The sequence below is a fragment of the Trichechus manatus genome, unplaced genomic scaffold, assembly GCF_000243295.1.
Source record: "Trichechus manatus latirostris isolate Lorelei unplaced genomic scaffold, TriManLat1.0 scaffold00063, whole genome shotgun sequence".
NCBI classification, from domain to species: Eukaryota; Metazoa; Chordata; class Mammalia; order Sirenia; family Trichechidae; genus Trichechus; species Trichechus manatus.
In genome coordinates, this window is record NW_004443999.1 from 1169129 (window position 1) to 1178435 (window position 9307).

The 9307-nt window shown below is 37.0% G+C and overlaps 1 protein-coding gene across 1 annotated transcript in view; it reads left to right on the forward strand.

Annotated features, from left to right (window-relative positions):
- Positions 1-4091: 4091 nt before the first annotated feature.
- The window catches only part of SMAD4 (SMAD family member 4), a 39198-nt gene continuing 33982 nt past the window's right edge, over positions 4092-9307 (forward strand). The window contains exons 1-2 of the mRNA XM_023733955.1: positions 4092-4102; positions 4547-4548. The gene's annotated coding sequence lies outside the window, so the exon portion shown is untranslated. The remainder of the gene's footprint in view (positions 4103-4546; positions 4549-9307) is intronic.

Below are 9307 nucleotides of genomic sequence, written 5' to 3' on the forward strand. Positions count from 1 at the left end.
GGAGCGCGGGAGGCCGGCAGATCGGCCCGGAGAGTGAGCGCGGCCGCCGGACGAGCCCAGCCGGGTCGGCGGCCCCTCCGCGGGTCGGTCTGGGCGGGTGCCCGGCTGCGGCGCCTCCATTCCCTGGAGCTCCGAGGTCGGCCCTCCGGCCCGACCTCCCTCGCAGTTTGGTTGGGGAATCGAGTTAAACTCGGATGGGGACTCCTGCTGCGGCTCTTTGTTGTTCTTGAGTAGTTTCGCCGTCCGCCCCTGCCGAGCGCGTTGGTTTGGCTGGAGTGTGTGAACCGGGAGAAACCTTAACTCCGAATAAAAGTTGTAAATGGTTTGTCTTAATTTCTTTCCTTAAGCAAAAAATTTTTTGATTTGTCCTTTACTTTCTCTTCCTGGTTGTGTCATTCCAGTTTACGTTTTTGGCTTTGATCTGTTTGCTTACTTTTTGAGCGCTGTGGATGGTGGCGGTGTGCAGGAAACATACTTAGCACCTAATAGAAACGCCCCTCCCCAACAAAAAATGCTTCCTAATAAAAGACATAGTTTATCTTATTGCTAGGACTAAGTGTACTGAGCGTGAAATTGGTGTAGTGTGGAGGGCGGTGTCCCCATCACATGCCCCAAACTGCTGTTATGATTTCTCAAGCAAGATTTTCAAAGAAATTGTTGTGTTTAGTTAACTTGAACAGTTTTCTTTGCGGGTATAAATCATTTTTGAAAACCCTGTTGAAGATTGGTAGTTATTTTCCACTTGAAAATCTGGGAAACTTTTTTTTCAATGTGCGCACATTTATTTCTAATTCATTTTTTAAAATTAGTTTCTTAATGTTTTTATTTTTCGCACCACAGTTTAAGGTGAAACTGCTAGTTTTTAGGAGTAATTACAGTACAAGATATGGGAATCATCTTGAGTAGTCTGAATTGACTTTCTAAAGGCATGTAGTAGTCTCGGCTGATTTTTTACAACCTTTGACTTTTACCGGAGTTAGCATCCTTTAGTCTCAGTAGCAGCTTGATTATTTGGGTGTTCAAGAAGTAGGTTCAGTACTTCTTGCAGACAGAAGCCATTGAGAGTCTTAATAGAAAATACAGAAATGCATACTTTAATAAAGTAATTAGATTTAAAATATTGCATTTGAATAATTTTTTTGTAGATTTCATAAATTATTGTTGCATGCTGGGACTAAATTTATTTCAGTTGAGATAAGAAGTTCTAAAGTGTCACTGCTCTCTTTCTGCTAAGGATTTAGTCTCTATATTGGGAAATTCTGATATAGTTAGTACCTGACATTCCAAGTTGTAAATGGTGGATAAAATTAACATTTTAAAATATGGTTTCTAATTAATGTTTCTTCCATAATGCTGTCATGATTTTGTTTCCTTAAATGTGTTTATTGCGGAACAAGTGTAATAGAGTGAGGCCAAGCATTTGTGATTTGGAGTAGCTTTAGGTCTAAAGGTGGTGATAAATTATGTAGATTTAAGTTATTGGAATTAAAACTAAAAGCCTTTCTGGAGAAAATTGATACAGCAGTTTGTGAGTATATTAATAGAAGTGGCCTTTTCTTTGCTTTCCAGGTTTTTGGGCGAGTTTGCTTTAAAGAGGTATTGCATGTTAGATTTTTTGATTTTTGAATGAAAAACAGAAACTAAACAGAAACTTCTCTGTTTAGCTGAGTGACTTTAGTGTAAATCTTGAGCTTAGAAAAAAACTGCAAATCTGTTTCAGACTTAATGAAAAATTGTGCTGAGAAAGTCACTTTGAGTAAGTTTTATATGGATCATTGACCTTTTCGGATGGCTTTGCTGTTTGTGGAAACCCTGGTGGCATAGTGGTTAAGAGCCACGGCTGCTAACCAAAAGGTTGGCAGTTCAGATCCACCTGGTGCTCCTTGGAAACTCTATGGGGCAGTTTTATTCTGTCCTATAGGGTAGCTATGAGTCGGAGTCCACTCAACGGTTTATGGGTTTTTTGCTGTTTGTAGCAATCTGTTTATACTACACAGCAGCAAATCTTATTTCTAAGAACATATGCTTCACTTTCTTAAGCTGTGTTTTAGTTGAGCTGTTTCTCCATTTGTGCATGATTTTTTTCCCCCATTTTTTTCTTCCAAAGTTAAGGACCGGAGTATTAATTTGTGCTGCCCAGTCACACTCCAGCTCTCCCACTTGGAAGCTACTTTTTCTGATGTAGCCAGTATTACAGTAACATCATTAGACACCATTCTAATTGGAATGTAAATTGCTGAGTTTCTACCAGAGCAGTTAACCCTATAGCATCTGCCTAGTTCAGTGAATATAAAATGCGTATTTAATCTTGTTTAAAATTTAGCCTGTTTTATTGAGAACATACAGTATTTTTCTTATGTTTAAACTTTATTTACTTCAGTTCTATTTTGTCCCTCTTTAGCTCATGCATAAGGTTTTTTTTTTTTTTTTCAGTTTTCATTCAGTGATTTTAGAATGAGTGGTTCTTTAAGCATCTTATGTTAGCCATTTTAGTGCTCAGTGTACAACATTTGGATTTATCTTTTTGTTTAAGAAGATTGTAGTCAGGCAGATTTTTTTTGCTTAAGCAATGATGAAGGTGACTCTGAGGTGAAGCTTAATCATGTATAAAACTAATCTGACTAAAAAGATATAATTTTTTCTCACACTAAATGGAAGTTAAAGGAGCTAGAGTAGAGTATTTAATACAAATTTGTTAAATTATCAAATTTTGGACTTTTTGCTCAACAGTTAATGAAGATTTGATTGCTTTAAAATGAGAAATTCACCTGATTGACAAATATACCTATATATCATTCATTTGAGCTACTTTCGGTATGACAGTGTTTGCATCATAATATTTTAGTATATGACTGTTAATGATTTAGAATTTTAGAATTTTTTTCTAGTTCTAAAATGTGTTATTTCAGTGATGGGAAATTTGGCTGAATTCCAGTTTCTCAGGAACAAGATATTTCAGGTTGTGTCAGCTTGACACTATTAACATGGTGTGATTGGCATCCAGGAAAATTTGTTTAGCCCTGAGAATGAATGAAAACTAGGGTCCAAAAAAAGAAAGAATAAACCAGAACATTGCCATTTGACTCATAGTACTTAAATGTGTAAAACTTGATGGTATATGGTCAAATTCTTAAAATTTACAAGAATTTAAGTTTTGGTTACACTTGTTATTGCAAATCATGTCATAGATCAGATAAATAACTACTACCGACTGATTGTAAAGTGTCTCTTAGATCTTAATTTAAAATTCCAACTCTAAGACTATGTATTTCATTACTTAATTTTTTTGTAGTTTGGAAAACTTGTAATTATACGTGGTTCATCTTTTTATTGCTTTTTTTTTTTTTTTTACCCTCAAGGTAAAGGGCCATGGTTCTCAACCTTGGCTGCACTTTGAAATCCCTTAGGGAGCTTTACAAAATACTGATGCCCAGATCCCACGCTTAGAAATAGCCATTCAGTTGGTTTGGAGTGTAGCTAGGTCAGAGCTCCACAGTGGTTGAGCCATTAGGGTCTTTTGTTTTGAACTCTTTCACGTGTGTCAACTTTATATTCTTTTAACACAGTGATGTACACATGCACAGTGTAACTATCTCATATCTAACTTAATGAGTCTTTTGAAGGTATTGCCATTCCTCCCTCCCTCCCTCCTTCCCTCCTTTGCAATTCATTTGCACTGTCTGATAGCAAGTTTTAGGAAGCTTTGTTTCCCATGGTGAGAAGCTGGTATATCATCATTATTCTAAATAGGAGATTGGTCTTTAAAGTACTCTGGAATGTTTACTTGCTTCTTTTAGAGACTAGCAACTTAAAGTGTCTCAACTGACATCTAAACACCTAGTAGAGTTTGGTCGTCTTAGGGAGTTAATCTGCTTGGAAAACATACAGTTTTCTAGCTCCAATTAACTGGACACTTCACTGGTTCCTTAGAAGGGCAAATTGTATTGACTAAGCTTTTGCTCTAGTTGTTAACTTATATACTGTGAGACAGTTGCTCAACAAGTCCAACTAGTTAGCAGTTCTCTGGAGATTATCTAGGGGCATGCTCAGTTCTCTATTTACATCACCTGAAGTGGTTCCCAAGTGCTGGTCTGCAGAGTAAGTTAAATCTTGGTCTCTGGAAAAGCTTATGAATGAATGAATTCCTTGCCCCCCCCCCTCCGATTTGGAATCGAGTGGGAGGAGGTATGGGAATCTGTATTTTAAAAAAAGTACCTCTTGATTTAAAAAAAGGCTTTGGTTCTTTTTGCATGCTTATCCTTTATTGTTTCATTTGTTTTCATATAGCACATACAGGCTTTACTTTGCTATCATGGGGCACTGGAGTAATTTAGGTATTTACTTAAAATTTCTCAAACTCCAATTTACATGTTTTGAATGCAAATAGTATTTAGGATTTAAAAAAGGGACCATTACTGAATAATGTGTCTTTATAGTAATGTAAGATTTCTGTACCTTAACAAGATAAATGTATACACTACAGGTCTTTTTCAAGTCAGAATGTATTTTTAAATGTAAAACTGAATTAAGGATGTACGCATATCAGTGGTGTTCACTAGTGAATTCTAGAGCATTTGACATCAATAGATGGCTAAGCATTGTAATACTTGAATCATCTGATGAAAGGATGACCGGAAGTAGTATTTTATGGGGCGAGATAAGGCAAGAATCATCATACATAAACATACTAAATCCATCTGTGTCTTGGATGTCTCCTACTACATTAGTTGAAGGAAGAATTTTATGTGTATAGACGTTGAAATGAAGTGACTGGCTAGTTGTTAGTTGAAGGAAGAATTTTATTTGTATAGATGTTGAAATGGCTTGTAGAGAAAAAATGATGTAACTTTTATGTAAATTAGCCCTTTTCTTCAGTTGCATGTATTGATGACATTATAATTTGTTTTACTGTCTTTCTGGTAGTTTGTGAAGTGAAGTGCATAGCCTAGATTGGTGCTTTGTAAACCTGACAGGGCCTCAGACTCCTAGAGTGCTTTTTAAAGGTAGGACTCCGTCTTTGGTATCTAAGTAGTAGGGCCGAGCTAACCTGCAGGGGATTCTGATACAGTTTTTGGAAGAATAAACTAGATGACTTGATAGTCTCGTACACTTAAAAAGTTTTATGAAATGTATTTTTCAGTTATCCGTTGTTAAAATTCAGCTTAGTTTCCAATCTTTTAAAACAGTGGTTCTCAAAGTGTGGACCAGGAGTCTTTTAGAGTGTTCCCAAGGTCAAAATTATTTTCATAATAAAACTGAGCTGTTACTTGCCCTTTCACTGTGTTGACATTTGCACTGATGGTGAAGAAGCAGTGGTGGGTAAACTGCTGGCACCTCAGCATAAATCAAGGCAATGACACCAAACTGCCTAGTTTGTTATTGTGTTCTTCACAGCCAAACACCCAGGTTAAGCATTTGAAAAAAATGCCTATTTAACTTAAGAATATCCTTGATGAAGCAGTGAAAAGTCTTAATGTTTTAAAATCTCTACCCTTGAGTGCATGTCTTCTTAATATTCAGTGTGACTAAATGAGGAGTGCGCATGAAGCCCTTCTGCACATTGAAGTACAGTGCTGATCTCTAGGAATAGCATTTATATGATTGAGCTGCAAGCTAAACTAGCTGCTTTTTAAATAGAGCGCCTTTATTTTCACTTAAAAGAATGACTGATAGATAACCTATGGTTATTTAGATTTGGGTATTTGGCAGGTATTTTCTTAAAATGAGTGAAGTGAGCCTTCCACTTCAAGGAAAACAACTACTTGTTTCCAATGATAAAATCTGAGCCTTTAAGTGAAAACTAGATTTTTTGAAAACTTGTATCTGCTACCGTAAGCTTGCCAGCTTCCCAATACTTAAAGACTTTTTTGATGAAATTGGTGGTGATATTAAGGAATACGACTTTTAAAAAATAGGTTGTATAAGGAAATGTGTCTACATTTGTAAAATCTGCGTAACTCATTGAACCAGTATTTTTCCAGATGACCATGATGCATGTTACAAAATCATACATGGGTAGGAGAGCCATTCAAAGTATGACATAGACCAATAGATTTTTTATATAATGGAGCCAGAAATTTCATTGATATGGTTTCAGATTCCATATTGCAGCTGATCTTTAAAAATTGCCACTTGTTGAATTCTGGTGTTGAATCAAAGATGAATATCCATTAAAATACTCCTCTCTTTTCAATTCTGTATCTGTATGAGACACATTTTCTTCATGTAACCAAAACCAGACCCATTGCTGGCCAGTCGATTCCAGCTCATGGTGACCCTGTATGTTACAGGATAGAACTGAGCTCCATAGGGTTTTCTTGGCTATAGTCTTTGTGGAAGCAGATCACAAGGCCTTTCTTCCACTTTGTTGCTGGGTGAGTTCACACTGACAACCTTTTGGTTAGCAGCCAAACACAAACCGTTTGTGCCACCCAGGAACTTTTTCATATAGCCAAAAAAACCTGTTGCCGTCACGTTGATTCCGACTGATAGTGACCCAAAATATGATAGTACAACAGATTGAATGTGGAAGCAGATGAGAATCCGACCATCTTCTATTAAGCTAGACATGAAAGAAATTTGCAAAAATGTAAGACAGTGTCATTCTGATTACTTTTTTTTTGGAAAATAGTTATTTTTCATAAAATATGTTTATGTTAACATGTACTGTGTTTACTATTGTTTGAAATGAGTTAATAAAATAAATAGTTAAACATTTCTTAGTTTTAATTTCTAATATAGTGAATATCGATAGATACAACCCGCATAAACAAAAGCTATTTGAGGTCTTCAATGAAAGAGTAGAGTGTGTAAAGGGGTCCTGAGACCAGAGAGTTTGACAGCTGATGGTCTCTGTATTATTAATGACTACATCACCATTTGGTTCACGTATGGTTTGTATTATATTGCAGCTATTCTGAGAATGTTATTAGTTGACTTTTTGTTATTATCTATTAGGAAGCTTGTAGCCTTTAAACTTAGTACAAAGGGGAATTCATTGGCTTGATCTGGAGATAGATCTGGCCTCAGACTGGTGGATGTAGGGTGTATACTAGTATCATTAGGACTCTTAATCTCTTGGCTTTGCTTTCTTTTCTGTTTAATTCTCACGTCAGCTCCCAGCTAACGCTTCCAGCTTCAAGTCCAGCAGAAAAAACCTTTTTTTCCCTTTGCACTTCCAATAGAAGTCCTGAAACTATACCATTGGTTTGGTTTGGGTTCTCTCTCACCTCCAAATCAACCAGTGTAGCCAGGGGATGGCTCTGACTAGTCAGGCTGGGAGTTTTCCCACCCACTCAGATGGGGAGATTTTCCACAGAAATAAGAGTACTGTTACAGAAGGGAATATATGCTGGCAGACAAAAATAGATGTCACCTATAGTGCTTTTTTTTTTTTTTAAATCAAATTTATTAATTCAGAAAACATTAATTTTAAAATCAGATTAAGTGAACCTGGTGTACCAATATATAAAATACATTTAAATCTGAGATCCATGGCTAAGTAAGAAGTATACCCCTAAATTTGTCACTTGTGGTTTATCTTAAAAGTTAACCACAAAAACCTTTGTGTTACTTTGATTGTTTCATTGCCTTCTCAGGTTTCTATAATCATTGATCCTTTGTGCTCTTGAAAGTTTTCCACATGCCCTCAGTTTGATGAACCTCAACTCTCAAAAGTTCCTCCATTTAGGAAACACTTTCCATGTTCATAATTGGAAGAGTTAACATTGTTAAGATGCCAGTATTACCCAGTGTGATCTGTAGATTCAGCATAATCCCAATCAAAATTCCGACAGCTTTCTTTGCAGAAATTGAGAGATCAGTCCTCAGATTTACATGGAGTTGCAAATGGCCCTGAATAGCCAAAACAATCTTGAAGAAGAACAAAGTAGGAGGACCCACACTTCCCAATTTCAAAACATACTGTACAGCTATAGTAATCAAAACAGTCTGGTATGGTATAATAATAGACATGTAGACCAATGGAATAGAATTGAGAGTCCAGAAATAAGCCCATACATTTTTTTAAATTGTGTTTTTGGCGAAAGTTTACACAGCAAATTAGGTTCACATTTAACAATTTCAGTAATCTTTTTTGGGGGGGGTTATACATATTGTTCAGTGACATTTATTACATTTTTCACACTGTCAACATTCTCTTTACACCCTCTCCTCACTTATTGACATGGTTAGGTTCCAAAGACCAGCTCATTATGCAGAATCGGCATTATGTAAAAATGGAGGATGATCACATCAGATCACAAAATGAAGGAGGACTACATCATTATATAATTGCCAAATTACATCATTACATAACTGCCAAATCACTGAGAATCATACCTGGCCAAAGTGATATGTAACCTCAAACATCACTGTTGTACCTTGGGTTTCATTACTACCAGACGTACGTTGTTAGTGTGCAAAATAGTCAGCTAGTAGATTTTTTATTATTGTCGTAAATGTGAAATGTCGGATAATGAGATAATCAGTAAGTAAAGAGTAGGTGTATTTCCATTCTGGTTGTTCAATTTCTATTTATCCAGCTTCCCTGCCCCCCCGCCCCCCTTCTTATCTTTGCTTTAGGGTAAATATTGACCATTTGGTCTCATATAGATGATTTTTTTAATGGTCAGTAGATTTTTGACAAGAGTGCTTCATGGATAGGAATCAACATAAGTCAGACCCCTAAAATATGAAGATTAATCGAATCCCCACCTTCCTACTTTTTGATAATCTCTGACATCATCTGCCCACTTGGCACTCTCTCAGCCTCTAGCCACCTGGGACTAGGTCAGAGCTAACAAGTTGAAAGGACCTGTTCTTCAGAGTGCCAGATAAGGCAGACACCAGCCACAAACTTGGGAGTCCACATGACATCCATACTTCTGACGTGCTGGCCATAAATTCAGGATTTTCCTACTGCTCCTTCAGAATGCCAGCTACCATCTTGGGGGCCTCCCCTAAGCTCTCTTACCTTCACCTGCTGGCTCCCATTACTCTTTAGGGTTTGATAACTCACTGGAACAACTCACAGAACTCAGAAAATACTCTGCTTATGATTATAGATTTATTATTGCAAAAGAATACAAATACTCATCACAAAGGGCACGTCACCTTCCCTTCACCAACCAGGAAGCTCTCAGAGCCTCCGTGTTCAGGGCCTTTATTGGCTTTATTATGTAGTCAAGATTGAGGCCTCATTGCGTATGCATGATAGGTTAAATCATGCCTCCTGAGGTTAGTTGATATTGGGTTACCAGGTGGTCTTTCTGTTCTGGCAAGCCCCCCCGTTCATTAGCACAAACTT